The following is a 27,360-nucleotide window of genomic DNA, read 5'->3' on the forward strand; positions in this document are numbered from 1 at the left end:
CAGCCACAGAGGGAGTACAGGCCGGAAAAAAACGCTTTGTATCCACCATCTTGAGCTGCTTCCTTCTGTCTTCTTCGGGTCCTTTTCATTTTCATGCTCAATGTGCTTCTTACATTCCTTTCCAAATTTACTTTTTAATATTTTCACTGATCTCCACATCAGCAGGACAGCTTCAGCTTAGCATTACTGACAGCCTTTGATCTTATAATGGAGCTGGAAGATCAGGGGCATGGCACAGACACAGCAAACTGTCGGCCTGGGAGCTGTTTTAGTTTGATAATAGCAGTAGATATTTATTGTGCAATTTATATTCCAGAAGTTTGCTAAGTACTGTGTAGGCAAGGCCTTCTAGGTTTCACTCAGCAACACAGTTAAGGGTGGTAGGTGTTTCTATGCTCATGTTTCTTTATAAACATGGAAATGGACATATTAGGAAATTTTAAAACTTAAAACTTAAAATATTTAAAATTTAAAAATCGACCCAATGTTTTATATTTAAAAAAAAAAAAAGCAGAGCACATTTTCCAAACGCCTCTGCCAAAATTGCCTTGTTATGCAAGGAACTTTGACTGCAGCCCAGCAAACCATTCATACTGATTATTGGCCCACCCATCTTAGCTATTTCAATCAACTAGGTAGCAAGGACGTACGAAGCTATAAAGTTCATTAGGACCAACATGGTTACCATCTCCAGACTACATCCTGAGAGCAGGGACAATTAGGCAACTATCTCCTCACAGTGTGGTAAAGGTTATGGCAGGTAAGTAATGGGTAAACTGAGGCATAGGAAGGGATGAAGAAAGGCTGTCAGGGGGCCTGGTTGGTAGGGCTGGAAAATCTTACTCTATGTTCTTCATTTGTTTTGTAACAAATGGAGTATTGGGTTGAGGATATAGTCCAGTTGGCAGGGTGTTTGCTTAGCATGAGTGAAGTCCTGTACTCAGATTCTAGTAACACACACACACACACACACACACACACACACACACAGAGAGAGAGAGAGAGAGAGAGAGAGAGAGAGAGAGAGGTCTAGAAGAGATTTGAATATTGTCTTTTCCTCCACAATTAACATACAGTAACTTTAATTAAACCATATTAGATAAATGAATGAAAATTCTAATGTCCCATTATAATTGATCTTAAAAAGGAAACCCTTGTTCTTAGTTTAGTTTAGTTTTCTGCTCTTACCATTCTTACACACTTCTCAGTTGAGATTAAAATAAATATTCCCTTTGACTTTCAAAATCCCATCCCTGCTCCTTTTAAACCAGACCTAAAAAAGCTCTATTTCAGAAACTTTGCAGCACCTATCACATATTATTAGGACAAGATGTCCTAGGGTACCTTTGAAATCAGGCACTTGTGTAGAAATTCTAGAACAGTGGAGTGACGGCAGCCTTTCCTTCTTTCTCTCCACATCTGACCTGCAGGATTTCCTATTCTGTTCACCTTCGGTATCCAAAGGGTGCTATTTTGGGGGAACGAAATCTGCACCATGTACATACAACCCCTCAGAACACTACGGGCATCTGTGTAACAGCGCAGCACAGGGGCTGAAAAGGAAATGACAGCCCAGCCTGAGGATTTCCTTGAGTGAGAGTTTGTTTTAAGGCACTGTTTGGGGAAAGAAGAGTCAGCTTTCTTTAAGGGCGTGACTCTAGGTAGGTTGACCACACTCTAGTGGATGCCCCCTGTCTCCATAAGTCAGCACACACTAGACTCAGTGGATTGTAAGGAAAAGGGGCGAGGGTGAATCTGGGAGGGCCTAAGAGGAAGAGTGGGGAATTGAATATGACTAAGACACACTGTATGTGTGTATAGAATTTTCACAAAATTAAGAAAATATTATTTTAAAAGACACTGCTTTATTAATAGTTCAGTTGTAATTCTTCAAACAGGTGTTGGAGATTTCTTCTTGGCACGCACTTGGAATGTGTTGAGGATAATTTTTCCTTTAGGAAACAATGGGATATTTAGACAAAATAATAATAATAATGCTGTGGGTTAGGCAAGTATAACGGTGGACAAACCTCAGCCTGGGCAACTGGAGCTTATCTGACATTAGTAATTCTTGTAGCTTCTTCTGGATTCATAGAGCCAGGTTTGTGCATGCCTTCTAGAGTACAGGGTTATACAATCTTACTTTCCAGCTAGTTCATAATTGAAAACGGTGCCTCATTACTTCCTTTCTCCCCAGAGCTCTTTTCTCTTTATAGATTTCTATTTACCTATAATTTTTGTTATTAATGTCTGAGGTATTCACTAGAATTGAAGCATTTTAGAGGTAAGATGTCCTGTCTATATGTTTATTACTTATCCAAGGCCCAAGTGTGTGTCCTGGTACACTACAGTTGTATAGTAAATATCTACTGAATCGATATCTAACCTGAATGAAAGTGATATTAAAAGTAAGGATTAAGCCAGATGTGGTGGTGCATATCTATAACCTTAGCATCGATAGCCTTAGACAGAAGTATCATGAGTTCAAGGTCAGCCTAAGCTATATAGAAATCTGTGTTGCCTCAAGAATCCTTCCCCCAAAAGATGAAAAGAGAGAGAGAGAGAGAGAGAGAGAGAGAGAGAGAGAGAGAGAGAGAGAGTAATCAACTTAGCCTATAGGTGTTTAATGTATGAACAAATGATTAGACCTTAAAATCATTCTTTATCACAGCTGGGGAGATGGATCAGTTTGTAAAAGAGCAACCACGAGAACCAGAGTTAGATTCCAAGAATCCAAGCAAGAAAGGGCATGATGGTGCGTGCCCATAATCACAGTGCTGGGAGCACAGGGCAGACAGATTCCCTGCTGTTCACTGGTCAGCCAGCGCAGCACTGGCCAGCCAGCAAAGCCTATTTGGCAAGTTCTAAGTAAGTGAAAAATACTGCCTCTGGAAGAAAAATAAAAGCTGGACTGCCCCTAAGGAATGACATCCAAGGCTGTCTCCTGACCCTCTATGTGTACACAGACACATGTAGACACAGACATACACAGACACAGATATATGTGAACACACACACAGCACAGATACAAACACATGCACACACACACACACACACAAGCTTTTTCCAACAGAAGTCTTCTAATTGGATAACATTTGACACAAATCATTGCAGTTAAAGACTGGGTGAAAGGGAGGGGACTGGATGGAAGAGGGGTTAGGGATAAGAACAAGAGGGATCAGGTTGGGGGAGAACAGAGGGGTAGAGTACTGGGAGAGACAAGTGGAATGGGGGTCGGTGGAATCTCCGGAACAAGCTAGAAACCTAGGACAATGAAACTCCCAGGTGAATGAGGGTGAGCCTAGCTAAGACTCCTAGCAATGGGGGACATGGAGCCTGAACTGGTCGTCTCTTGCAAACAGGCAAGACTTCCAATGGAGAGACTGGGACACCAACCCAGCCACAAAACCTTTGACCTACAATTTGTCCTGCCTACCAGATGTGCGGGAGTGAAACTGGAGTAGAAATGTCCATTAATCCATTGAGGGAATGGCCAAGCTTGAAGAGACCTATACCATGAGAGGGAGCCCACCTATTAATGATATTCTGCTTTCAGACAAGAGCCTAGCATAATTGTCATCAGAGTCTTCACACAGAAATTGATGGAAACAGATGCAGAGACCCACATCTAAACATTAGGGGGAGCTTGGGAAGTCCTATGAAAGATGGAGAGGAAGGACAGATCAAGGATACCACAAGAAAAACAACAGAATCAACTAACCTGGGTCATAGGTGCTCAGAGACCAACTTGTCAACCAGAGGGCACACATGACACTGACCCAGGCTCATCTGCACATATGTAACAGTTGTGTTGCTTTGTCTTCATGTCGGACTCCTAACAGAGGGAGCAGGGGTTGTTTCTGACTCTGTTGCTTGCCTTTGGTACTTTGTGTTTTTCATAACTGGGCTGCCTTGGCTCCCCTCAGTAGGAGAAGTTGTGCCTAGTCTTACTGCAACTTGATATGCCAAGGCTGATTGACATCCATGGGAGGCCTTCCATTTTCTGAATAGAGAGGGAGGATGAGTGGATGGGGTGAGGAAAGAGAGGAACTGGGAGAAGAGCAAGGGGAATCTGTAATTGGGATGGAAAGTAAATTAATAATAATAATTTATTAATATTTAATAATAATAATAAAATAATAATATACCTGGGTAGAATCTATTTCCATCAGCTTGACACATGCTTAAAATATGTGCATGGAAGGGCAAGCCTGTGTAGCTGAAAGGGAGACTCACTGAGTCTTTCTGAAGCAGGAAGACTTAATTCACACAGCTTAAGGTACCATTTTGTTCCCTGTGCTCACAACTGTCCTGGTAACACGTTCTGCTGCTTGCTACCTCCCAAGATTACAGGACACTCTAACTTTACACTTGTTCTAGACAAAGCATTGCTGTCCCATCCCATGGTTCTTAGCACAGGCTCAGGAAGCTCTGGGAACTCAAAACACAGGAGACAAATAGAGGCATGAATTAATTATTTAGGAGCCTGTGCATTGGGGATTGGCATAATTACAGTCGATGCTTTCCAGCAAGGATATATCAGTGTGCTGTGGGGACTCTGGTGGCTGCTTCCCCACCTCTTCCACCCCTCTTGCCTTTGGGGCTAGGGTAAGTGGAAGTATTTTATACGGAGCAGAAATTCAGGTTTTGCCAAGATTCAGGTACTTTCCTCTCTAAGCCAGTGTGGGCATAGCAAATTTAACAATTAACCTCAAGAATTGATAAAGTCTAGACTTACCTAAAAGCAAGAATAACTGGCCTCAACCACTCCTGGGTAAATGATGAGTCTAAACAGATGCTGTATTGCCCATAAATCCCCTATGATAAGGAGTTGATGGCATCTGACTGACTGATTTCTCAACGGGAGAAAAGCTCAGGCAGGTATGGACAATGACGTAAACCATTCAGCTGTACGACTCCTGTCCCATCCTTAATGATTCCATGTATTTCCACATGGCCATTGGGCACAAAAAGCTTCATAGTGGTTTAGTGGTACATGAGAATTTACAAACTTCAAAGTATTAAATTCATTAGTTCTTGCAATGCTTCATATAATTTTTTTTCTATCCTGGGGCAAATGCTCTAAGATTGAGCCCACCTTTAGTCCTTTGTAAAATTTTTTGGGTTGCCCTTTGTGTTTTAAGACAAGATCCTTGCTAAACATTTTCTGGTTATTATCAAAACTTGCAATTCTCTTTCATCAGTTTCCCACACACTGGGGTATGAGTAAGTCACTACACCTGCCTACATTGGATGGGTTTTTAATAATATGCCTTAGAGATGTCATTTGTGTATCATACAATTAACCTAGTCTAAGTATACAGGTTAGTGTTTTTTCAGAAGTACAACAAGCATAGCCCTTCCCATGACCTAAAATGGTTCATCTCCCAAAGACACTGTACCCTTCAGCAGTCACTTCCCATTTCTTCCCAACTTATCTCTCACACCAGCCCTCAGCAACAACTCATCCGATTTCTGTCTCCACAGATTTGCTGGTTTGAGATGTGTTACGTAAGGGGAATCACACAACGTGTGCTATTCTTCACTTAATCTTTTCAGTGCTCATCCGTGCTGAAGCGTGTCGAGTAATATCTGCTGCTTGGTTGCATGTATCTTACTCCCTCACTGCTCAATGAGAGGGCTGTTTCTGGGGTTGTTTGTTTTTGCCTGTTATGTACACTACTGTGATGAGGATTTGGGTACTAGTTCCTTTATGGATATAAACTTTCAGCTCTCCCAAATCTATGTCTAAGAGTGGAATTGTATTATTTGGTAAATTTTTGAGCAATTAGCACATTGTTATTCCACTATATCATTTTACATCCCTGTTGGCAATACACGACAGATCTAACACTTCCTTTTCCTTTTCCTTTCCTTCTTCTTTCTTCTCCTCCCTTTCCTCCTCCCCCTCCTCCTCTCCCACCTCCTTTTCTCCTTCCTCCTCTTCCTCCTCCCCTTCCTTCCCACTCTCCTCGTGATGCTAGGGAGGAAGCCCAGGGCCTTGGGTAAACCAGGCAAGCACTGAGTTGTGCTCCAACCATTCTACTTTATCCCCCAACCCCCAAATTCTTTATTTGAGCATGGTTGGACTGAAATGTAAATATGGATCATTTTGTTTATAACCATTTTGGTTGTCACCAAGTAGTACTTCATTACGATTTTGATTTTGATTTTCCTACTAAGTAAAGACAAACACCTTTCTTATGTACATCTTCTTCGAGGAAATGTGTGTTCGAACCTTTGCTCACTTACAAATGGGCTGTGTGTCTTTTTGTTAATGAGTTCTTCATCTTTGACCGTGTGTGTCCTGTGCATTGTCTGTAAGAAGAATGATGTCTCTGTTGGTCCTCCATGAACTAAACCTTCCTTATCACAAAGCTGAGAGAGATGAGGAAGGTGGTGGCCTGTTTCTCTTTTGAATAGGCTGTTGCTATGGGCTGGATTCTAGGTTGAGAGGGGGACTCTACAAGGTACCTGCAGCAAAGCACCATCTAGCCAGTGAGGATCACCACCATACCCAGCTCGGTGAGGCTGGAGAGAGGAATTGTGTTCAAATACCATGCGCCTTTGTTGTTCTTACAACCAAGTTGCTGTGTTTCAGAGTATTTTGCATAAACACTTCATTTGCTGTATTCCCTTGGAATAATATTCAGAGATAATTTTTTACCGGTTATTGTTTTGGAAAGGGATGTGTTTACAGACTTAATTCTAGAGGTTGAGTTGGATGATTTGCTCGTGTGTTTGGTATACATGCACATTGTCGTGTGTGTGTGTGTGTGTGTGTGTGTGTGTGAGAGAGAGAGAGAGTGTTTGTGTGTGTGTGTGTGTGTGAGAGAGAGAGAGAGAGTGTTTGTGTGTGTGTGTGTGTGTGTGTGTGTGATGTGTCCATAGTTGTGCATGTGTGTAGAAGTCAGAATCAGTATTTCGTGTCTTCTTCGGTGACTCTACATTTTACGTTTTGAGGCATGGCCTCTCTCGATGAACCAGAAACTTGTCCATTGGGCTAGAATGGTTATCAGGAGAAGACTCCAGGATTGTCCTGTCTCTCCCTCCCAACTCTGGGATTACACACATGTTCCTTTGTGTCTTTTCAGGCAGGTGCTGGATCCTCAAGCTTGCATGTACTTTGCCTTTTGAGCCACCTTTATAGCCCCAACTCCTTTTGGATAACTTGAAGAACACACACACACACACACACACACACACACACACACACACAGAGTTTTGGCTGGAAAACGTTCTTACTGTTAATTAAGTTATGGACTTAATTAGTTATGGACTTATAAAGGGTAGTTTTTAATCATAAAATTAGCAAAGTTATAAGCATTAGGGAGTTACAGACTCCTTAATTTCTACTAGACACACAGTACAATTCTAAGTGTCTGTGCATTTGCCTTAACTAGCCATTTTTAACCTGGCTTATTTTAATTACATTTGAATTACTTATCCAGTTGTTTAGAAAGATTTGAAAAGTGGGGTTGTGTGTCTCACACAAAAGTTTGTTATTTATCTAAGTCAGTGGTTCTCAATCTTTGGGTTTTAACCTCTTTGAGGATCCAAAAGGACCTTTTCACAGGGGTCCCCTAAACTATCTGCACATCAGATATTTACATTATGATTTATAACAGTAGCAACATTACAGTTATGAAGTAGCAGCAATAGTAACTAGGGACAGCGGAAACCACACCATGAAGAACTGTATTAAAGGGTTGCAGCATTAGGAAGGTTGAGAACTACTGGTCTAAGTGGTTGCAAAGTCATCACAACTATTAAAAATCATGTAAATGGAGGTTACACTAAGAAACACAGGAATAAACCAGTTGTAAAAACCAAGCAATGGAGTTTTCCGCACACATTATTTTAAAAGTTCTTATGGTAAATGGCTGTGTATTTCTTAATATCATTTGATTCAAAATAATGACCGCTGCCACAAAGTCTTCTACAGAAAAGCAGGGTCCCACTTCCCCGTGTACATTTATTTGGCTTTTGGAGGCTAAAGTTTAGATTCTGTATTGGCGCCTGGGCTGGGCTGCTGCATAGACTGGCAACCAGTTGAATGCCCTTCCAATTGAAGCAAGTCAGGACTTAACACTTGTAAGCCGTGCTCCCCATGGACACTATGACACGCATTCCTCTAGGGACACATATGCCTCCTCCGAAGGTTGAGGACTTTTGACTGCTGTGACAATCACATAAACACCCTCGAGAAAACACACTGTGCTTCAAATCATGAGAAAAAATACTAAACCACACTCTTTGCTAGCTATGCCTTACCTGCTGGCAGCTGACTGCCGTGTGCCACTGCCTAAAGTAACCTAAGGGGCAGAGAACTAAGTGAGTATTACCACCTGAAGAAGGGAGCCAAGCGCATCTCAGGATCACTCCCTGAACATTAACCAACCACACAAAGGTGAATAATGGAAATAATGTAAGATATTTTTCTTCTGGCTGGAGAAGTTTCAGTAATAAAGTTTGGCTTCTGTTGAGTAAAGCATCTTAGTTTCCAACATAGTAAATGCCAAGAGGACCCAGTCACTTCTTGTAATATAGTTAAATAATCAGATAGATTGCACTAAAGCTCAGTTCTAGCCCCCCCCCCCCCAACGCGGACAGAAACTCTGTGCTATGAAAGCTCCTTTAGATTGGACATAGGTACTTTGAAAGATGCTTACCTTTTGCTGAGTGAGCTTAGATGCTCTGGCTTCTCCCCAGCTTCTGTTAGCTTGCCACTGTGCTGGGCGCAGCCGAGGCTCCCAGAGTTAGGTGTTCGGGCCCCGCCCTCTGCACTACTGCTAAAACTCCAGTTCTGCCAAACTGATTCCGGTGATTAATAATTGACAAAAGGAAAACACTCTTACGCAAACTTATGTCCAACCGCAGGGCTTGCAGTGACTCCTTCCAGAAGAGAATGCGGGCTGCACCACTCCCCTCCCCCTTCGCTCTAAGGTCCTAACTTCCTATGCGCTGATACTCAGTTCTGGGAGATTGGGCTCTTCTCCGAGGAGGAATGCATCCCGGTGACTTCTACATTTTCAAAATCTTTTTTTTTTTTTCTGTAGCCTGTTCGCACTTCTTCAGAAATTAGCTTCTCAAGAGGGGGCGCTTTCCCAGTTACTGGGGGAAGCAGGGGCTCTGAGAGCTACGGAGGAGACCGAGGTGGCGCTGTCACCTCCGATTGCTGCAGTAAAACCCGGAGCCTAGGCAGAGATGGGAGAGGGGGGATGGGTATCGCCCTCCCCCTCACTTCAGCGGGGAGCTTCGACTCTACCAAAGGGGCACGTAATTTGGTGGTGGTGCAAATGATGAAAGGGTGGGGATGGGGAAGAGAAGGAGACGGGAGGGGAGGGGGAGATGGAGGTGGCGGTAGATAAACAGGAGGTGCAAAGGTAGAGCTTTAACCAATGCTCAGAGGATGTCTGTCAGCATCCATCCGCCGCAGACTTGGATGAGGGGCGAAGAGGCCCGGGTCTACGCGGAACCGGGCTGCAGTCTGAAACTCAGCGTCCGGCTGCAAAGTGAGCCCGGGGGTTGCGCCCAGGCAGCTGTCAGCTCACCAGTTGTCAAAGGGCAAAGGAAGAAAACAAGCCACTTTAGCACTGGCACCTAATTCTGACGCCCTGGAACCTGTAAAACAATCCCTCACCCTCCCAGTACAGTCACCTTCCTCCAGGTAGTAGAGAGGTTAAGGTTGAAAAACTACCCCCACCCTTCCCCGCGGGAAAGAGTAGGAGGACCGTGCCTAGAGAACTTGTGTGGGTTCACTCACAAGTGCAGGGAATTCATGTGCAGACGAATGGCCGGAGGGCAAATTGGGAAAGGGGGCCGGCAGGCAGCAGGGTGCCGCAGAGTCGCACAGAGCCGCTCTGGGGCTGGCGTTCCTTGCGCGCAGCATCTTCGCTGGAAAGCCGCAGCCAGACCTTGATCGATCTCTTTCTTTCTCATCCCGGGGAATGCTTGCATTTGACTCTGTGGCTGGGCGCTAAGGGCGCACAGGATCTGGAGGCTCCTCATCCTGCATATTCGACCGAATTTTTTTTTTCTGTCCAAGATCCAGGGGCGTCCGGGGACGGAAGCCTCTCAATTAATGAACATTTGGGCAGCATCTGCCATTCAGCTTCCACTCCAGGAGGGGGAGGCATCATAGGCTCCACTGGACTCGATTGTGCTGAAGCGCGAATTTGAGCTTCTGGCAGCTTTCTGCTCTTTCTCACAACACACTTTCAGCAGGATGGGAGCGCCAGTGTTACGTAGAGGGAGCCTTACGCTATTGGGCGGCGGTGTCTCCATGCAGGAAGAAGGGTGTCCCCCAAAGCTGAAGGTAATTTTGGGGGCTGGGAATGAGCCAGTGGAACACATGTCCATGCTTGGTGGTTCCTACAGCTATCTTTCCTTTCAGCTCTTGTATACAGCACTCTTATTTCTTAACCACTTTATGCTGGTCACATTTCTTATCCCTTGTCTTCTCCTGACACACGTCGTGGTGTTTGCCAGGCAGACATGATCATATAGAGCTTTAGAGGGGGGAAATAGAAGCCCTGAGAAATGACTGTTTGAGGAATGATCTATGGTTTTTCGCATTAGTTTCTGTATCTCCCACTAGACTGACACTGCCTCCCACATCACTGTGCATCCGTGGAAAAGGAGACGTAGTTCTTCCCTCCATGAGCTTGTGAAATGGGTACCTTTTGCAACTACTTTATGTAAAGGATGGAAGAAACTCACATTGTTGCCAGGAGCGTCCAGACCACTAAGCGTGATATTGAACGGCAACACCAAAATGGCACACGGGCACACCCTCATGTTTATCTGATCACCTCCTAAGGAGATAAAATATTGTCTATGTTGTCATAAGAACACAGCACTGAGTCATAGGATAAAGGTCATCACGACTTAAAAGTAGAAATGATCTCCAGTCTGCACCAGGGCAGATCAGTGTCTGCCACTCTCAATACGCCAGTTTGCAGGTCTCCCAGAGCTGCTGCAGCCAGGGTAACAGGCAGGAACCTAGCATGGTTCTCCTCCGAGAGGCCCAACCAGCAGCTGACTGAGGCCCACCATTGGACTGAAGTTGGGGACCCGTATTGTTGATTTAAGGGAAGGTTGGAAGAAGCCGAAGAGGAGGGCAACCCCATGGAAGACCAGCAGTCTCAACTAACCCATACCCTTCGGAGCTCACAGACACTGAGCCACCAACCAGGCAGCATACAAAGAGCTGGTCTGCCACCCAGGACACATACATAGCCAAGGACATGCCTAATCCTTAGAGACTTGAGACCCCAGGGAGTGGGGAGGCCTGGTAGGGGACAGGGGGGAGGAATGGGATGAGAAACTGTGGGAGGGGGGACCGAGGTGGAGCAACAGCTGAGTTGTAAAGTAAAAAAAAAAAAAGCAGAAATCATTCAAATTATATCACTCTTTGAAATACAATAAGAATAAAATTAGCAAAATAAAAATTTCCTAATTAATATACTGTTGGAGATCTAAAACTGTTTTAAATTCAAATTAAACTGTCTAGAGTGGTGGTAATTCCACCATTCCTGTAATTCCAGCATTCAGAGACAGAGACAGAGGCAGAGCACTTAGGAGGTCCAGCTCATCTTCAGGACACAGCAAGTTCAAGGCCAGCCTGGACTACAAGAGACACAGTCCCCCCAAAACCCAATCTAAAAACATTGATAATAATCCAAATCTAGATCAAATACAAATGAAAAAAAACACAGTCTTTTTAATATTACTATTTTAGTTGTACAAATCAAAATGGTATTGTATAATACTTGATGCACACATGCAGTTTGTAAAGATCAAATCAAGACAGCTAGCATTTCTATCTCCAGAATTTAAAATAAAGACCTTTTACTAATGTGCAGTAATTATAAATATTTATGGGGTCTGGTGTGTTAAGAAATAGTAAGTCTTAGGACTGGAGATGGCTCTGTCTGCAAAGCACTTGCTGTGCAGGTGCAGGGACCTGAGTTCACATCTCCTGCACCCATGTGGTAAGTTGGACCTTGCAGTGGGCCCTTAATCCTGGCACTGGGAGGCAGAGTCTAGAGGATGGGGGACAGGGTACTTGCTAGCCAGCTCCTCTGACTGAACTGAAGAGCTCCAGGTTCAGTGAGGGACTGACTGTGAGCCACAGAGGAAAATGCCAAAATGCAAACTCTTGCCTCCTGTGCATGTGCACACATGTCTATGCACACATACACATCACACACGCACATCCGCAAACACATGGGGGAGGGCGGGAGATTAGTGAAGAAACACAATGCATGAGCTCAGATGAGGCCATTCAACAGCCAGCCCTCAGCTACTGCTTTTTGCCCAGGAAAAGCTTTGTCTGCTAATACCAGAGATTATGCAGCAGAGCAAGAGACTTGAGGGACCAGGAAAAACTGCCTAGAGCTACACAGTCTAAAATACCTAGATATTCTGGACAGTTTTTCCTCGTATTTTAAACTTATATTTTAGACAGTTTTTCCTGGTACTTCAAGTCTCCTGTTCTGCTGCACAATACACACACACACATAGACACACACACACACACACACACACACACACACACACACACACACTCTCTCTCTCTCTCTCTCATACACATACACACAGACACATACTCACACACAAATACACACAGACACACACACAGACACACACACTCACAGACACACACACTCACATACACAGACACACACACACATACACAGATACACACACACAGACACATACACTCACATATACAGACACACACATACACAGATACATACACACACATACACTCACATACACATACACTCACATACACAAACACACACACAGGCACAAACATACACAGATACACACATACTCATACACACAGACACACACACAGACACACATTTACACATACATACACAGACCCACACACATACACACACCATACACACACACACAGACAGACAGACAGACACACACACACACATTTAAAATTTTGAGACAGACTCTTACTATGTAGCCCTCACTAACCTGAAGCTCTCTGACTTTACATCCTGAGTGCTTAGATTAAAACTAAATACTATCATTACCCCCAGCCTTTATATTTTTTAAATGTTTATTTATTTAGGTGGGATGGGAGGATTGCACATAAGTGCGATTATGAAGTAGGGGAGCTACACATATGTATATACCACACATATGAGTGTGGAGGAGGCTGTCAGTCTTGATCAGGGCCTTTACACACTCAGCCATATCTTGTTGGACTACAACTGACCCATTTGAGCCACCCTTTACATTGTTTCATAAAGTAGCGGTCACATCTACAGTCAAGTGTAGAAAGAAATGAGCATTTGGAAGCCAATTATTTCTGCTACTTCTTTATATTTCTCATACTCTACATAGTATAAGTACACCCTGCCTAGAGGATGGTGCTGCCAACAGTGGGCTAGCTCCTCCCACATCAACTATCAAGACAATACTGACACACCTGCAGGCTAACCTGATCTACTCAATTTCTCAGCTGAGAGTCTCTTTTCAGATTATTCTAAGCTTTGGTAAAAGTTGACATTTAAAATTAATATCACAGACACCAACCATACAAACTTCTATACATGGTCATATTTCTAGGCAGCAAAGTTCAGACATAAAATGTGTGTTTTCTGAAGCTTCCAGACATGACTATGGTGGCATGCCGAGAGAGTAATGTCCTTCTTGGGAGCAAACCAGCTACAGGTTCATCTTTCTAGTAACCAGATCTGAAGCAGATCATCCCAGGATCTTTGCTTTTGGTCTTCTAAACTATGAAATGGCAGTGATGGTGGCTTCATAGAGTTTGTTTGAAGATGAAATAAAATGCCATTTACAAAGGCTGTATGTATCTGCTACTGCCTTCACATATTGGTTCTTGTTTCTCAGATATGCATATGCTTAGATGAGAGGCCTTTAACAGGAAAAAACCCTAACCCTTAAAACTTCTAGAATTTATTATTAGACTAAAGATAGCACTGATAATAAGAGACAGAAGTTTGTTCTGAAAATTGAAAATGAATAATCCATCAATAGGCCAATGTTTATCCTTATCAATCATTAGCAAATGTAAGAAATTTATCATCTGTCTTAGAGTTTCTACTACTGTGAAGAGACACCATAACTATGGCAACTCCTCCCCCCTTATTTATTTTTCTCTCCTACAATATATTGCTTTCCTCCCTCCACTCCTCCCAGCACCCTCACCCCAGACCTCCTCTCCCCACCAGACACATGTCTCTGTTTTAGAAAAGAGTAAGGCCTCCCAGTGGCATCAACCAAACACAGCATAATAAGATACAACAAAACTAGGCACAAACCCTTATATCAAGGCTGGACATGGCAATCTAGTAGGAGGAAAAGGGTCACAAAAGTAGGAGAAGGTCAAAGACACCTAGCTCCCACTGTTAGGAGTCCCACAGGAACCCCAAGCTAGACAATCTCAACATATATGAAGAGAACCTTGCAAAAACATGCGGGCTCCATGACTGCTGCTTCAGTCTCTGTGAGTTCCTATGAGCCCTGCCTAGTCGATTCTCCAGGCTATGTTCTCCTGGTGTCCTCAACCCCTCCAGCTCCCACAATCCTTCCTCCCTTTCTTTGCGGGGGTTTCCCCAAGCTCCACCTAATGTTTGGGTGTGCATTTCTGCATCTGCTCCCATCAGCTGCTGCGGGAATCCTCTTTTGGTCAGTCCTGTTTGGTTCTACCCTAGGTCTCTGACTCATTTAGCTTCTGGTTCCTGGTCATCCAGGCAGTGTTGAGCATCAGCTCCCTCTCATGACTTGGGTCTCAATTTAGACCAGTCATTGGTTGGCCACTCCCTCAAACTCTGAGCCACTCTGGCTCTGACACATCTTACAGGCAGGGCAGGTGTGGGTTGAAGGTTTGTAGTTGGGTTGGTGTCTCAGTCCTAAAACTGGAATTCTTGCCTGATTATCAATGACTTGTCCAGGCTCCATATTCTCCATTGCTAAAAGTCCTTACTAGGGTTACCTGAATAGGTTACAGGAAGTTTCCTCTGCTCTTGGTTTCCAGACAGCCTCCCAAATGCCCCCTGCCAATCCAGTAATCCCTCCCTCTGATCCCCCTCCTTCCTTCCCAATGAGATCTTCCCATTCCCATGCCTATCTTTCCCCTTTACCCCCACAAAATCTATTCTATTGACTCTTTCCATGTGTCCCCCTAGAGTGCTCTTTCCTACTTAGCCTCTCTGGGGCTGTGGATTGTAGCATGATTATCCTTTACTTAACAGCTAATATTCATATTCACTCATAAGTGAGTATATATCATAGATAAGCAAATGTCCTGTGGTAGCATGGGGGTGTCTTTTGGGAATATGCACAAGAGAGGTGTAGCTGGATCTTGAGGTGTTGTTTCCCTGATTTTTTTTCTCAGCCTGTTTATCATTTGTATATAGGAGGGCTACTGCTTTTTGTTTTAATTAATCTTGTATTCAGCCACTAGGCTGAAGGCATTTACCAGATGTAGGAGTTCCTGATAGAATTTTTTTGTTTGCATATGAATCCTACCATATCACCCGCAAATAGGGATACGTTGACTTCTTCTTTTCCAATTGTATCCTCCTGATCTCCTTTGGTTGTCTTATTGCCTCAATTAGGACTTCAAATACTGTATTGGAGATAGATATGGAGGAAGTGAGCAGCCTTGTCTTGCTCCTGATTTTAGTGGAATTGCTTTGAGTGTCTCTCCATTGAATTTGACGTTGTCTATTGACTTGCCGTACATTGCCTTTATTATGTCTAGGTATGTGCCTTGAATCCCTGCTGTCTCCAAGACTTTTTTTTTTAATTTTTCTTTTTTTTTTTATTAACTTGAGTATTTCTTATATACATTTCAAGTGTTATTCCCTTTCCCGGTTTCCGGACAAACATCACCCTCCCCCTCCCCTTCCTTATGGGTGTTCCCCTCCCAAACCTCCCCCCATTGCCACCCTCCCCGCATAGTCTAGTTCACTGGGGGTTCAGTCTTAGCAGGACCCAGGGCTTCCCCTTCCACTGGTGCTCTTACTAGGATGTTCATTGCTACCTATGGGGACAGAGTCCAGGGTCAGTCCATGTATAGTCTTTAGGTAGTGGCTTAGTCCCTGGAAGCTCTGGTTGCTTGACATTGCTGTACTTTTGGGGTCTCGAGCACCTTCAAGCTCTTCCAGTTCTTTCTCTGATTCCTTCAACGGGGGGCCTATTCTCAGTTCAGTGGTTTGCTGCTGGCATTCGCCTCTGTATTTGCTGTATTCTGGCTGTGTCTCTCAGGAGCGATCTACATCCGGCTCCTGTCGGTCTGCACTTCTTTGCTTCATCCATCTTGTCTAATTGGGTGGCTGTATATGTATGGGCCACCTGTGGGGCAGGCTCTGAATGGGTGTTCCTTCAGTCTCTGTTTTAATCTTTGCCTCTCCCTTCCCTGCCAAGGGTATTCTTTTTCCTCATTTAAAGAAGGAGTGAAGCATTCACATTTTGATCATCCGTCTTGAGTTTCCTTTGTTCTAGGGATCTAGGGTAATTCAAGCATTTGGGCTAATAGCCACTTATCAATGAGTGCATACCATGTATGTCTTTCTGTGATTGGGTTAGCTCACTCAGGATGATATTTTCCAGCTCCAACCATTTGCCTACGAATTTCATAAACTCGTTGTTTTTGATAGCTGAGTAATATTCCATTGTGTAGATGTACCACATTTTCTGTATCCATTCCTCTGTTGAAGGGCATCTGGGTTCTTTCCAGTTTCTGGCTATTATAAATAAGGCTGCGATGAACATAGTGGAGCACGTGTCTCTTTTATATGTTGAGGCATCTATTGGGTATATGCCCAAGAGGGGTATAGCTGGATCCTCAGGCAGTTCAATGTCCAATTTTCTGAGGAACCTCCAGACTGATTTCCAGAATGGTTTTACCAGTCTGCAATCCCACCAACAATGGAGGAGTGTTCCTCTTTCTCCACATCCTCGTCAGCATCTGCTGTCACCTGAGTTTTTGATCTTAGCCATTCTCACTGGTGTGAGGTGAAATCTCAGGGTTGTTTTGATTTGCATTTCCCTTATGACTAAAGATGTTGAACATTTCTTTAGGTGTTTCTCAGCCATTCGGCATTCCTCAGCTGTGAATTCTTTGTTTAGCTCTGAACCCCATTTTTTAATAGGGTTACTTGTTTCCCTGCGGTCTAACTTCTTGAGTTCTTTGTATATATTGGATATAAGGCCTCTATCTGTTGTAGGATTGGTAAAGATCTTTTCCCAATCTGTTGGTTGCCGTTTTGTCCTAACCACAGTGTCCTTTGCCTTACAGAAGCTTTGCAGTTTTATGAGATCCCATTTGTCGATTCTTGATCTTAGAGCATAAGCCATTGGTGTTTTGTTCAGGAAATTTTTTCCAGTGCCCATGTGTTCCAGATGCTTCCCTAGTTTTTCTTCTATTAGTTTGAGTGTATCTGGTTTGATGTGGAGGTCCTTGATCCACTTGGACTTAAGCTTTGTACAGGGTGATAAGAATAGATCGATCTGCATTCCTCTACATGCTGACCTCCAGTTGAACCAGCACCAGTTGCTGAAAATGCTATCTTTTTTCCATTGGATGGTTTTGGCTCCTTTGTCAAAAATCAAGTGACCATAGGTGTGTGGGTTCATTTCTGGGTCTTCAATTCTATTCCATTGGTCTCTCTGTCTGTCTCTGTACCAATACCATGCAGTTTTTATCACTATTGCTCTGTAATACTGCTTGAGTTCAGGGATAGTGATTCCCCCTGAAGTCCTCTTATTGTTGAGGATAGCTTTAGCTATCCTGGGTTTTTTGTTATTCCAGATGAATTTGCAAATTGTTCTGTCTAACTCTTTGAAGAATTGGAGTGGTATTTTGATGGGGATTGCATTGAATCTGTAGATTGCTTTTGGTAAAATGGCCATTTTTACTATATTAATCCTGCCAATCCATGAGCATGGGAGATCTTTCCATCTTCTGAGGTCTTCTTCAATTTCTTTCCTCAGTGTCTTGAAGTTCTTATTGTACAGATCTTTTACTTGCTTGGTTAAAGTCACACCGAGGTACTTTATATTATTTGGGTCTATTATGAAGGGTGTCGTTTCCCTAATTTCTTTCTCGGCTTGTTTCTCTTTTGTATAGAGGAAGGCAACTGATTTATTTGAGTTAATTTTATACCCAGCCACTTTGCTGAAGTTGTTTATCAGCTTTAGTAGTTCTCTGGTGGAACTTTTGGGATCACTTAAATATACTATCATGTCGTCTGCAAATAGTGATATTTTGACCTCTTCTTTTCCGATCTGTATCACCTTGACCTCCTTTTGTTGTCTGATTGCTCTGGCTAGAACTTCAAGAACTATATTGAATAAGTAGAGAGAGAGTGGGCAGCCTTGTCTAGTCCCTGATTTTAGTGGGATTGCTTCAAGTTTCTCGCCATTTAGTTTAATGTTAGCAACTGGTTTGCTGTATATGGCTTTTACTATGTTTAGGTATGGGCCTTGAATACCTATTCTTTCCAGGACTTTTATCAAGAAGGGGTGTTGAATTTTGTCAAATGCTTTCTCAGCATCTAATGAAATGATCATGTGGTTCTGTTCTTTCAGTTTGTTTATATGATGGATCACGTTGATGGTTTTCCTTATATTAAACCATCCCTGCATGCCTGGGATGAAGCCTACTTGATCATGGTGGATGATTGTTTTGATGTGCTCTTGAATTCGGTTTGCCAGAATTTTATTGAGTATTTTTGCGTCGATATTCATAAGGGAAATTGGTCTGAAGTTCTCTTTCTTTGTTGGGTCTTTGTGTGGTTTAGGTATAAGAGTAATTGTGGCTTCATAGAAGGAATTCGGTAGGGCTCCATCTGTTTCAATTTTGTGGAATAGTTTGGATAATATTGGTATAAGGTCTTCTATGAAGGTTTGATAGAATTCTGCACTAAACCCGTCTGGACCTGGGCTCTTTTTGGTTGGGAGACCTTCAATGACTGCTTCTATTTCCTTAGGAGTTATGGGGTTGTTTAACTGGTTTATCTGTTCCTGATTTAACTTCGATACCTGGTATCTGTCTAGGAAATTGTCCATTTCCTGAAGATTTTCAAGTTTTGTTGAATATAGGTTTTTATAGTAAGATCTGATGATTTTCTGAATTTCCTCTGAATCTGTAGTTATGTCTCCCTTTTCATTTCTGATTTTGTTAATTTGGACGCACTCTCTGTGTCCTCTCGTTAGTCTGGCTAAGGGTTTATCTATCTTGTTGATTTTCTCAAAGAACCAACTTTTGGTTCTGTTGATTCTTTCTATGGTCCTTTTTGTTTCTACTTGGTTGATTTCAGCTCTGAGTTTGATTATTTCCTGCCTTCTACTCCTCCTGGGTGTATTTGCTTCTTTTTGTTCTAGAGCTTTTAGGTGTGCTGTCAAGCTGCTGACATATGCTCTTTCCTGTTTCTTTCTGCAGGCACTCAGAGCTATGAGTTTTCCTCTTAGCACAGCTTTCATTGTGTCCCATAAGTTTGAGTATATTGTATCTTCATTTTCATTAAATTCTAAAAAGTTTTTAATTTCTTTCTTTATTTCTTCCTTGACCAGGTCATCATTGAGTAGAGCATTGTTCAATTTCCACGTATATGTGGGCATTCTTCCCTTATTGTTATTGAAGACCAGTTTTAGGCCGTGGTGGTCCGATAGCACGCATGGGATTATTTCTATCTTTCTGTACCTGTTGAGGCCCGTTTTTTGACCAATTATATGGTCAATTTTGGAGAAAGTACCATGAGGAGCTGAGAAGAAGGTATATCCTTTTGCTTTAGGATAGAATGTTCTATAAATATCCGTTAAGTCCATTTGGCTCATGACTTCTCTTAGTCTGTCTACATCTCTGTTTAATTTCTGTTTCCATGATCTGTCCATTGATGAGAGTGGGGTGTTGAAATCTCCCACTATTATTGTGTGAGGTGCAATGTGTGTTTTGAGCTTTAGTAAGGTTTCTTTTACATATGTAGGTGCCCTTGTATTTGGGGTATAGATATTTAGGATTGAGACTTCATCTTGGTGGATTTTTCCTTTGATGAATATGAAGTGTCCTTCCTTATCTTTTTTGATGACTTTTAGTTGAAAATTGATTTTATTTGATATTAGAATGGCTACTCCAGCTTGCTTCTTCTGACCATTTGCTTGGAAAATTGTTTTCCAGCCTTTCACTCTGAGGTAATGTCTGTCTTTGTCTCTGAGGTGTGTTTCCTGTAGGCAGCAGAATGCAGGGTCCTCATTGCGTATCCAGTTTGTTAATCTATGTCTTTTTATTGGGGAGTTGAGGCCATTGATATTGAGAGATATTAAGGAATAGTGATTATTGCTTACCGTTATATTCATATTTGGAAGTGAGGTTATGTTTGTGTGCTTTCATTCTCTTTGTTTTGTTGCCAAGATGATTAGTTTCTTGCTTCTAGGGTATAGCTTGCCTCCTTATGTTGGGCTTTACCCTTTATTATCCTTTGTAGTGCTGGACTTGTAGAAAGATATTGTGTAAATTTGGTTTTGTCATGGAATATCTTGGTTTCTCCATCTATGTTAATTGAGAGTTTTGCAGGATACAGTAACCTGGGCTGGCATTTGTGTTCTCTTAGGGTCTGTATGACATCAGTCCAGGATCTTCTGGCCTTCATAGTTTCTGGCGAAAAGTCTGGTGTGATTCTGATAGGTCTGCCTTTATATGTTACTTGACCTTTTTCCCTTACTGCTTTTAATATTCTTTCTTTATTTTGTGCGTTTGGTGTTTTGACAATTATGTGACGGGAGGTATTTCTTTTCTGGTCCAATCTATTTGGAGTTCTGTAGGCTTCTTGTATGCCTATGGGTATCTCTTTTTTTAGGTTAGGGAAGTTTTCTTCTATGATTTTGTTGAAGATATTTACTGGTCCTTTGAGCTGGGAGTCTTCACTCTCTTCTATACCTATTATCCTTAGGTTTGATCTTCTCATTGAGTCCTGGATTTCCTGTATGTTTTGGACCAGTAGCTTTTTCCGCTTTACATTATCTTTGACAGTTGAGTCAATGATTTCTATGGAATCTTCTGCTCCCGAGATTCTCTCTTCCATCTCTTGAATTCTGTTGGTGAAGCTTGTATCTACAGCTCCTTGTCTTTTCTTTTGATTTTCTATGTCCAGGGTTGTTTCCATGTGTTCTTTCTTGATTGCTTCTATTTCCATTTTTAATTCCTTCAACTGTTTGATTGTGTTTTCCTGGAATTCTTTCAGGGATTTTTGCGATTCCTCTCTGTAGGCTTCTACTTGTTCTCTAAGGGAGTTCTTTATGTCTTTCTTGAAGTCCTCCAGCATCATGATCAAATATGATTTTGAAACTAGGTCTTGCTTTTCTGGTGTGTTTGGATATTCCGTGTTTGCTTTGGTGGGAGAATTGGGCTCCGATGATGCCATGTAGTCTTGGTTTCTGTTGCTTGGGTTCCTGTGCTTGCCTCTCGCCATCAGATTATCTCTAGTGTTACTTTGTTCTGCTATTTCTGACAGTGGCTAGACTGTCCTATAACCTGTGTGTCAGGAGTGCTGTAGACCTGTTTTCCTGTTTTCTTTCAGCCAGTTATGGGGACAGAGTGTTCTGCTTTCGGGCGTGTAGTTTTTCCTCTCTACAGGTCTTCAGCTGTTCCTGTGGGCCTGTGTCTTGAGTTCACCAGGCAGGTTTCTTGCAGGGGAAAAATTGGTCCTACCTGTGGTTCCAAGGCTCAAGTTTGCTCGTGGGGTACTGCCTAAGTCCTCTCTGCTGTGGCAGCAACCGGGAAAATCTGTGCCGCTCCTTCCGGGAGCCTCCGTGCACCAGGGTTTCAGATGACGTTTGGTGTTTTCCTCTGGCGCCTGGATGTGCACAGAGTGCAGTCTCTTCTGGTTTCCCAGGCGTGTCCGCCTCTCTGAAGGTTCAGCTCTCCCTCCCACGGGATTTGGGTGCAGAGAACTGTTTATCCGGTCTGTTTCCTTCAGGTTCCGGCAGTGTCTCAGGCGCAGGGGTCCTGCTGCTCCCGGGCCCTCCCCTACGGGAACCCAGAGGCCTTATACAGTTGCCTCTTGGGCCAGGGATGTGGGCAGGGGTGGGCAGTGTTGGTGGTCTCCTCCGCTCTGCAGCCTCAGGAGTGCCCACCTGATCAGGCGGTGAGGTCTCTCTCCCACGGGGTTTGGGAGCAGAGAGCTGCTGCGGTCCGGGATCCGCCGTCTCCAAGACTTTTAATGTGAAGGGTAGTTGAATTTTTTTCAAAGGCTTTTTCAGCCTCTAATGAGATGATCATGTGTGGGTTTTTTTACATTTTATTGGATGTTTTTTAACTTAATGTTATCCCCTTCCCTGGTTTCCCCTCCACAAACCCACTATCCTATTCCCCCTGCTTTTATAAAGGTGCTCCCCCACCTACCCACTCCCTCCCACCTCCCTGCCCTGATATTCCCCTACACTGGGGCATCCATCAAGCCTTGACAGGACCAAGGGCCTCTCCTCCCATTGATGCCCAACAAGGCCATCCTCTGCTACATATGTGGCTAGGGCCATAGATTCATCCCTATGTACTCTTGGATTGGTGGTTTAGTCCCTGGGATCTCTGGGGGGTCTGGTTAGTTGATATTGTTGTTCTTCTTATGAGGTTGCAAGCCCCTTCAGCTACTTCAGTCCTTTCTCCAACTCCTTTATTGGGGACCCCATTCTCAGTTCAGTGGTTGGCTGCGAGCATCTGCCTCCGTATTTGTCAGGCTCTGGCAGAGCCCCTCAGGAGACAGCTATATCAGGTTCCTGTCAGCATGTACTTCTTGGCATCTGCAATATTGTCTGGGTTTGGTGTCTGTAAATGGGATGGGTCCCCAGGTGGGGCAGTCTCTGGATGGCCTTTCCTTCAGTCCCTGTTCCACACTTTGTCTCCATATTTCCTCCTGTGAGTATTTTTGTTCCTCCTTCTAAGAAGGACTGAAGCCTCCACACTTTGGTCTTCCTTCTTCTGATTGCATGTTTTTTTCCTTTCAGTTTGTCTATATAGTGAGTTGGGTTGACAGATTTTGTATGTTGAATCACCCTGAATCTCTGGGATGAAGCCTACTTGATCATGGTCTTTTTGATGTGTTTTTGGATTTGGTTGTGTATATTTTATTTAGTATTCTTGCATCAATGTTCATGAGGGAAATTGGTCTCTTTCTTTGTTGAATCTTTGTGTGGTTTGGATATTCGGGTGACTGGGGCCTCATTAAATCAATCTGGTAATTTTCCTTCTGTTTCAATTTTGTGGAATAATTGGAGGAGCATTGGTGTTAACATTCTTCTTTGAAATCTGGTAAAATTCTGTGTTAAAACTGTCTGTCCCTGGGCTTCGCTTCTCTTCTCTTCTCTTCTCTTCTCTTCTCTTCTCTTCTCTTCTCTTCTCTTCTCTTCTCTTCTCTCCCTTCCCTTCCCTTCCCTTCCCTTCCCTTCCCTTCCCTTCTCTTCTCTTCTCTCCCTTCCCTTCCCTTCCCTTCCCTTCCCCTCCCTTCCCTTCCCTTCCCCTCCCCTCTCGGTTGTGAGACTTTTAATTACTGTTTTTATTTCACTAGGGGTTATAGGTCCTTACGTGGTCTATTTAAATAATTTATCTAATCTTGATTTAACTTGGTAAGTAGTATCTAAAAATTATCAATTTCTTTTAGATTTTGTGGAGTATAGGTGTTTAAAGTATGACCTAATGATTCTGAGGAGGAGGAGGAGGAGGAGGAGGAGGAAGAGGAGGAGGAGGTGGAGGAGGAGAAGAAGAAGAAGAAGAAGAAGAAGAAGAAGAAGAAGAAGAAGAAGAAGAAGAAGAAGAAGAAGAAGAAGATTTGGCGTCTGCTTGCTTCTTTTTGTTCTACAGCTTTCAGGTGTGCTCAGGCAACTCTTAAAAAGGAAAACATTTAACTGGGATTGGTTTACAGTTCAGAGATTTAGTTCATTATCTTCATGGTGGGATGCATGACAACACACAGGCAGACATGGTAAGGTAGCTAAGATTTCTATATTCAGATCTGTAGGCAGCAGGGAGAGAATGATTCTCTCTCTTCCTCTGAGGCTTCTGAAACCCCAAAGCCCACCTCCAGTGACACACTTCCTCCAACGAGGCTATACCTCCCAAGAGAACCTCTCCCTGCAAGACTCTGGGGGCCATTTTCATTCAAACTATCAAGTATAGCATAGCTCTTGCCTCTAAAAGACCAGCAGCGCCCATCTTAGTAGTAGTACTTAGTACTGCAGGGGCAGGAATAAGGCCAGTTTGAGCAGTCATGTCTGCACAGGAGAGAGAAAGAAGCCTGGGTGTCACCAGGATTAGGAAAGAGAGGCTGAGGTGAGCATTGTTGGGGTCTCCGTCTTCTTATTCACAGTCTTACTGCTCTCGTTATCAGAAGAGGAAAGGGGGAGGTGTGGACACTGAAGCAAGGACAAAGGTGAATGAGGATTTTCTTCCCCCTTTCTAGTTTTCCTTCACAATACACACATTGATTTTCCATATTTTCCTTTAAATTTTGATCTATTACCCCCATTTTTGCAGGGCCACCTGCTGCCACTTTTCTCACAGAGTGGAACCTTTGGCTGTCCTTGGAGAGGTTGTCACGGGTCCAGGAAACTCTGTTACTGACTAAATACCTCTGTTGCAACCAGCTGACTGTCTTTGATTTATGTTTTGACTACTTCCTAATGTTCCATAATTTCTCCATATGACTACACCTGCTTAAAGTTTTTTATACTGTACGTGGTTGTGCTTACGGTCCTGCCAGACATTCTAAAATTCATCTCTATTATACACAAGTTTTTAAGACACTGCCGATTTTACCAAATGGTTTGAAGGGCACATGATATCATATTCAGATATCACTTCCCATTATTATTATGTTGAGCAATCATAGTTGTGGGATATTCACTCATTTACTCTATTATTAGTTTTTCTGACCACTCTTCCTCTTCCTGTCTCTCTTGAGAAAGGGTTTTATGTAGCCAACGCTGGACTTGAACTCTGATCTTCCTGCATCCACTGACTGAACGCTGGGACCACAGGCATGAACCATCATGCTCAAGGTTATTCATTTATTCTAGACAGATTGTTTGTGCACCTTTGACATACCAGATACATATCTAAATTCTTTGATAAAGTGTAACCACCATAATGAAAAAATAAGACTGTAAAAACACACTGAGCAGGAGAAGGCTGCTTCCATATCCAGATGAAAGCATTTGTTTAATCAATGAAGATGCCAATGGTGGGGTACCGAGGTTATATGTTGGGAAAATGTGTAGTTTCCTACTTCAGTATAGATGCTTCTTTTCACTTGTGTTTGGAAGACTGTTTTGTGTCTGGATTCAAGTTATAGATTTAATTTCTATTTCATCCCACATATCCCTTAATGCTTAGATGATATGAGAGGATTTATGGTTGAAGTTCTGAAGCTTGGAAATAAAAGTGGAATATTTTGTCACTGATCTGAAATTTCTTTTCAAGAATTGACATTGAAAAAAAGGGCCATAAAATACTGATCTTGGCAACAAAGTGTTACAACCATGGTGTATATATTTTTCTTTTTTGTGACAGATGACGCCATCATTTTATTGTCAATGGGATTGAAAGTAACAACTTCTCCAATCTGTAAAGGACAAGCACCATTAATGATTAAGTACCTGACCTTGTGTGTTGTTCAGACTATTGTCTTCGTGTGCTTTGTTTCTCAAGCATCAATTTAACAGGTGATAGGATCCTACCAAAGTAGTAGAATTTACTTAATTATTTCCATGTGGCCACAGACGTTAAAGTTGTTTGTCTCTGTTGTGAATAATGCAAATATAAATGTCATTAGACTTTAAAAAAAACCCTTGGTGGCCATACTTAGGTCTAGTTATTATTTTTAAATTCTTATTTATTTGTCATTTAGTGTATATGGGTGTGTTGCCTTCATGTATGTCTGTGCATCATTTGTGTGTTTGGTGTTCATGGAGGCCAGAAGAGAACATAATGTCCCTGGAGCTGAGTTACAGAAGGCTGTGAGTCATAGGACTCAAACCTGCATCCTCTGGAAGGGCAGATGGCCCTTGACCACTGAGCATCTCTCCAGCTCTTACGTCAGATTGTTTAAGCTCCTGCTGCCCTTTTTGTGATATCAGACATTTTTGTACCTCAAAATTTACCATCCTAAATATTTAAAAAACAGGCAGTTCTGTGGTCTTAAATCCTTTTTCATGTTGTATGACTATCACTATGATCTGAAGTCCTTTTTATCTAATAAAACTGAAATCTCACAGTGATTATACACCATTGTTCAGTTTGTTCCTTCCTCTTCTAGCTCTATGCAAGGTCCATTCCATCTTCTGTTGGTGTGATTTGGAGACTCCAAGAGTCATGGAAGTGTGAACGTTCAACACTGCCTTCTCCATGGCTGGCTCATTTCACTTCACAAAGTGCCCCCAGCTTTCAGACACTTGAAAATACTTGCAAGACTTTCCCTCTTTGACTGGCTGAATACTCTTCCATTGTGTGTGCACATGACATCGTTTTTATTGATCACTCTGTAATAGACACCAGGATGCACTTTTGTGCCCAAGGGTGTGTCAGTAAATAGATTAGTTACTGCAGTTAGACGATGTTCCAGGTAGCGCAACACTAAATCATATCATGGCTGTTCCAGGATCTTGAGTAGGTTACTCGAGTAAATAAGTTTATCTTAATTTCCTTCAGGCTCCTATGAGAAAAGCCCTACTAGGATCCCATATTTATTTTGCTTTCTCAGACTAAGTGAGCATTTTTGCTCCTCTGTAAGATGCAAACATATCCCTTCATAGCCATCTTGGTATAAAGATACATCTGATACCTCTATTAGTTCTGATTATTTTTAGCTTTTATAAGTATAAAATTTTGGATAAAGAAAACCAAAAGAGAGACCCATATATGTCACTTTGCACAAAGCTCAGGTCCAAATGGTTCAAGGACCTCAATATAAAACCAGATACATTGAATCTAATAGAAGAGAAAGTAGGAAAGAGTCTTGAACTCATTGGCACAGGGGGAAATTTCCTTAATCAGAACTCCAATGGCTCTGGCTCTAAGATCAAGAATTGACAAATGGGACCTCATGAAACTGGAAAGCTTCTGTAAGGCAAGGGACATAGTCAATAGGGCAAATTCATCAACCTACAGATTGAGGAAAAATAACTTCACTAACCCCACATCAAATAGAGGACTAATATGCAAAATATATAAAGAACTCAAGAAGCTAACCACCAAAAAACCAAACAACCCAATCAAAAGAGAATTCACAACAGAGGAATCTTGAATGGCTGAGAAACACCTAAAGAAGTGTTCACAGTCCTTAGCGATCAGAGAAATGCAAATCAAAA

The 27,360-nt window shown here is 42.7% G+C and overlaps 1 protein-coding gene and 1 long non-coding RNA gene across 3 annotated transcripts in view; one reads left to right on the forward strand and one right to left on the reverse strand.

Annotated features, from left to right (window-relative positions):
- Nucleotides 1–9,207, reverse strand: part of Sptssb (serine palmitoyltransferase, small subunit B) — a 28,437-nt gene extending 19,230 nt beyond the window's left edge. For both annotated transcript variants that reach the window (NM_001271301.1, NM_001271299.1), the window contains 1 exon segment: nt 8,673–9,207. The gene's annotated coding sequence lies outside the window, so the exon portion shown is untranslated.
- A 33-nt stretch (nt 9,208–9,240) lies between these two features.
- On the forward strand, nt 9,241–26,275 carry LOC147996298 (uncharacterized). Its single transcript, XR_015675509.1, has 3 exons — nt 9,241–10,318; nt 23,658–23,864; nt 24,530–26,275. It is a non-coding gene; the product is annotated as an uncharacterized LOC147996298 (long non-coding RNA).
- Nucleotides 26,276–27,360: the final 1,085 nt, after the last annotated feature.

This window comes from Rattus norvegicus, chromosome 2 (genome assembly GCF_021556685.1).
Source record: "Rattus norvegicus strain SHRSP/BbbUtx chromosome 2, alternate assembly SHRSP_T2T, whole genome shotgun sequence".
Lineage (NCBI taxonomy): Eukaryota > Metazoa > Chordata > Mammalia > Rodentia > Muridae > Rattus > Rattus norvegicus.